Genomic DNA, 5,600 nt, shown 5'->3' with positions numbered 1-5,600 from the left:
TCATCAGCTGCCTCCAAAGCTGATCCATTACCCTCTATCACTATGGTTAGCTTATATGAAAAGAAAGGTATGGTTCAGGTGCTTCTAAAGGTGCAAGTGTCATATTTATCTGATGTTTGGTTCAATAGATAATGGTCTTTGTTTGACGTTAAAACCTATTTGTCAATTTCCTTATGTGACATTTATTGTAAAGGTCCAAATGTCTCACAAATGTGTTCCTAACCCCCAAACAAGTGTCTGTTAACAACCTTGGTTGTTTGGCCCTCTGAACACTAGAAGTGGTTGACATTTGGATTTGAATTTAAAATAAAATCACACCCATGTGAAGTGAGGGGCGCTCTTACGGTACCATCAGTCATCTCATGCCGGCCAATCACAATTTGCGTCCTCACCTTCGTCACCAATGTTTGTGTTACTCAATGTTTGTGTTTACACAAACACTCAAAATGGTCCATTCATTGTCAATATAATAATAATATGGCATTTAATATTTGTGTTGGGATAAAAATTGCGTTACATAAACTAAAAGCTGGACAAAACTGCCTCAGCCTGTAGTTTCCGCCCAGGAGGCCCTTTAGGGCGAGGTCGCTTCTCGCCCCAACGGGGCGTCTTACTGGTTATACCCTGGGAAATACCCAGGTTGATTGATTGATTGATTAAAAACAGAAAAAGCACTCTGAAGACTTGTTTACAGTTTCAGGGTCCTCCATTTTCAATTCATCAAGACATTTATAAAGACATACAAATACACACATCTATGCAAAACAAAAATAAAAATCAGCAAATACAAAACTTCAATGTAAAAATCTCCCAAAAATGTCCCGTACTGTCGGACGGGCCGTTCATAATACGGTATGAAGCCGCGGGCCGTCTACAATCTATCACCGGGCCACAGTTTGGACACCCTGCAGTCTAGAGTCTATGAGGTGAGAACAGGAACAACTTATCATGCTGTCACACCTTAGTTAAACATTGACCTGCACACTGAGTGTGTGTGTGTGTGTGTGTGTGTGTGTGTGTGTGTGTGTGTGTGTGTGTGTGTGTGTGTGTGTGTGTGTGTGTGTGTGTGTGTGTGTGTGTGTGTGTGTGTGTGTGTGTGTGTGTTGCAGGTAAATGTATCACATGGTGTCACACCTTAGTTAAACATTGACCTGCACACTGACTGTGTGTGTGTGTGTGTGTGTGTGTGTGTGTGTGTGTGTTGCAGGTCAATGTATCACATGGTGTCATCATTCATAGGTTCTTGTTGCAACAACACCACCTCCAGACTCCAGTATGACAGAACTGTAAGTGTGTTGATTCATCGTCAACTGAGGCGTCTGGACGCCATTTTGTTTTTTGCCACGTCGGATCAAAGCATAAAGATTATTGCAGGGTAAGTGATTTTAAACTATACACTATAGCAATAATCTCTCTCGTCTGGTGTTAACCCATTTGAACTTGTAGGTCTGCAATTTATTTTAAATCATGAAAATGTGGCGCAAATCTTTGAATATATTCTTTCAGAGCGAACGTTTTTTACTCAAATCTTTGCCTCTGGGTGGTCACTGGAACAAAACATTTTTTCAGATGGGGGTCGGCGGCCAATTACATATATTTTTGGTGGTCCTTGACATGAAAATGTTTGAGAACGAATGACATAGAGAAACATGAGGGTTTTTCAGAAAACTGTCAGGATTTAGAAGACATTTTGTAGAATCGTTCTCAGGTCTAAATGGGTTAATGGAATAGAATTAAAGTTAATTATGGAGACACAAAGGAGACTCTTTGTGTCTCCTACCGGAACCGCTGCTTCTCATAAAATGATTGGTTTAGGAATGTGACGAAAACAAACAAACAATAAAATGCATGACCATGGATTCAAGTCTCCATGGGGAGAGTAGTCCATATAGAGACAAAGTCATTTTGGGGGTGAACTGTCCCTTTAGCTGAATTCCAATAGAGGGTATGCGCATGCTTAAAGTGAATGGCACATCGAGTGGCAAAGCAACAGGCCAAGTGAGTTTAACATTGTTTAATGTTGTTTAATGCAATCAGATAGGACTTTTCTGTGTGGATTTATGGGGCTGTCAAGGCAGAAAGTATTTTTTTGCCACTCAGTAGGCATTCCTGCATAACTTCCAGGTTTGATGATATAATCTCTGCCACTCACTCACTCCAGCATGGAGGTGTTACGGTGGATTTGGTGACCTGCTGAAATATGTGACAATCATGTAGACATCACATAACATCAGTGTCTGAATGTAAATCACTGTGGTTTGTTTATTATCAGAGTTCAACCTAGCGGTATTCAGGCCATGAAGTCCACAAGATGGTCACGTATTTCAGCAGGTCACCAATTTCACCGTAACACGGTTAAGAACGTTAACCACTTGAACCCCAGAGAGCCTATATTATTCTGGGGGGAACGTGTGCCATTGTGATGCATTGTGAGCTTGTAGATCTGAGTGTCATTATTTATCTGATGTTTGGTTCAATAGATAGTCTTTGTTACCTTATGTGACATTTATTGTAAAGGTCCAAATGTCTCACAAATGTGTTCCTAACCCCCAAACAAGTGTCTGTGAACAACCTTGGTTGTTTGGCCCTCTGACCACTAGTGGGTGACATTTGGATTTGAATTTAAAATAAAATCACACCCATGTGAAGTGAGGGGTGCTCTTACGGTATCATCATACGTCATCTCATGCCGGCCAATCACAATTTGCGTCCTCACCTTCGTCACCAATGTCTGTGTTTTACACAAAAACTCAAAATGGTCCATTCATTGTCAATATAATAATAATATGGCGTTTAATATTTGTGTTGGGATATAAATTGCGTTAAATACACTAAAAGCTGGACAATACTGCCTCAGCCTGTAGTTTCCGCCCAGGAGGCCCTTTAGGGCGAGGTCGCTTCTCGCCCTAAAGGGGCTTCTTACTGGTTATACCCTGGGAAATACCAAGGTTGATTGATTGATTAAAAACAGAAAAGGGTCCTCCATTTTCAATTCATCAAGATATTTATAAAGACATACAAATACACACATCTATGCAAAACAGATAATTCAAAACTTCAATGTAAAAATCTCCCAAAAATGTCCCGTACTGTCGGACGGGCCGTTCATAATACGGTATGAAGCCGCGGGCCGTCTACAATCTATCCCCGGGCCACAGTTTGGACACCCTGCAGTCTAGAGTCTGTGAGGTGAGAACAGGAACAACTTATCATGGTGTCACACCTTAGTTAAACATTGACCTGCACACTGACTGTGTGTGTGTGTGTGTGTGTGTGTGTGTGTGTGTGTGTGTGTGTGTGTGTGTGTGTGTGTGCGCATGTGCGCACTGACTGGACACATGACTGGATTTTAATAAACATTATAATGCTATTTTGCTGAGGTCAGAGTGACAGTAGATGACTGGATGCTAATAAACATTATAATACTATTTTACTGAGGACACAGTGACAGTAGATGACTGGATGCTAATAAACATAATACTAATTTACTGAGGTCAGAGTGACAGTAGATGACTGGATGCTAATAAACATTATAATACTATTTTACTGAGGTCAGAGTGACAGTTGATGACTGGATGCTAATAAACATTATAATCCTATGAAACATATTTCAATCTCACTGATTGTAACAGAGTTGTTGAATTGCAGACATAAAGAGTTACAATAGCAGTTACCTAAAAGGTATACAGTGGAGTTGTGTGTGTGTGTGTGTGTGTGTGTGTGTGTGTGTTTCATCTCTGTGATAAGACAGACATCTTTAGATCTTTGACAGCTAGTAATACACCACTAGTTGTTGTGGTTGATGAAGAGTCTGACAGCTAATATTCATACGCATATGGTGGGGGAAATCATGCAAGGCACCAACCTGCTCATCGGGAGCTAAAGCGGTTCAGAGTCTTGCTCAAGGACACTTTGACACTAACTCTGGGGGAGCCCACAGGGATCGAACCGGGAACCATCACGGTTCCCATCCGGCTGTTCTACCGGCCACTCTACCCCTGAGCTACTGTTGCATGCACCTTTGACCCCAGCCTAGAGGAAGCCTTTATGACTATATGGTCATTAAATACCAACCACTCCTACTGTACATACTGTACCATCTCAGAGCTGGGCTAAGTGGTGCAGACTATTGGTTTTTATATTTGGCAGCCTAGGTCCGACCTACAGTATACCCACAGACTGGTTGTTAGAGGGTTTCACTAGGACATTATACCCACAGACTGGTTGTTAGAGGGTTTCACTAGGACATTATACCCACAGACTGGTTGTTAGAGGGTTTCACTAGGACATTATACCCACAGACTGGTTGTTAGAGGGTTTCACTAGGACATTATACCCACAGACTGGTTGTTAGAGGGTTTCACTAGACATTATACCCACAGACTGGTTGTTAGAGGGTTTCACTAGACATTATACCCACAGACTGGTTGTTAAAGGGTTTCACTAGACATTATACCCACAGACTGGTTGTTAAAGGGTTTCACTAGACATTATACCCACAGACTGGTTGTTAGAGGGTTTCACTAGGACATTATACCCACAGACTGGTTGTTAGAGGGTTTCACTAGACATTATACCCACAGACTGGTTGTTAGAGGGTTTCACTAGACATTATACCCACAGACTGGTTGTTAGAGGGTTTCACTAGGACATTATACCCACAGACTGGTTGTTAGAGGGTTTCACTGGACATTATACCCACAGACTGGTTGTTAGAGGTTTTCACTAGGACATTATACCCACAGACTGGTTGTTAGAGGGTTTCACTGGACATTATACCCACAGACTGGTTGTTAGAGGGTTTCACTAGGACATTATACCCACAGACTGGTTGTTAGAGGGTTTCACTGGACATTATACCCACAGACTGGTTGTTAGAGGGTTTCACTATAGACATTATACCCACAGACTGGTTGTTAGAGGGTTTCACTAGACATTATACCCACAGACTGGTTGTTAGAAGGTTTCACTAGGACATTATACCCACAGACTGGTTGTTAGAGGGTTTCACTAGACATTATACCCACAGACTGGTTGTTAGAGGGTTTCACTAGACATTATACCCACAGACTGGTTGTTAGAGGGTTTCACTGGACATTATACCCACAGACTGGTTGTTAGAGGGTTTCACTAGACATTATACCCACAGACTGGTTGTTAGAGGGTTTCACTAGACATTATACCCACAGACTGGTTGTTAGAGGGTTTCACTAGGACATTATACCCACAGACTGGTTGTTAGAGGGTTTCACTAGACATTATACCCACAGACTGGTTGTTAGAGGGTTTCACTAGACATTATACCCACAGACTGGTTGTTAGAGGGTTTCACTAGACATTATACCCACAGACTGGTTGTTAGAGGGTTTCACCAACTAGACATTATACCCACAGACTGGTTGTTAGAGGGTTTCACTAGACATTTTACCCATAGAGTGCTGAGTGACATGTCTATTGTATCATGAAAACACATCCCATGATTTTGTAAAAGTAACTCTACTGCACCAATAATATTTGTGTCCTTCGATGCATCTCCTTTGTGTTGACATAAATAAATGGTTAAAAAGTGTGTGTGTGTGTGCATGCATGCGTGCGTGTAA

Source organism: Protomyctophum parallelum (assembly GCF_964188405.1).
Source record: "Protomyctophum parallelum genome assembly, chromosome: 11".
In the NCBI taxonomy this organism is placed as follows: Eukaryota; Metazoa; Chordata; class Actinopteri; order Myctophiformes; family Myctophidae; genus Protomyctophum; species Protomyctophum parallelum.
Note: the sequence above shows the minus strand (reverse complement) of the source record.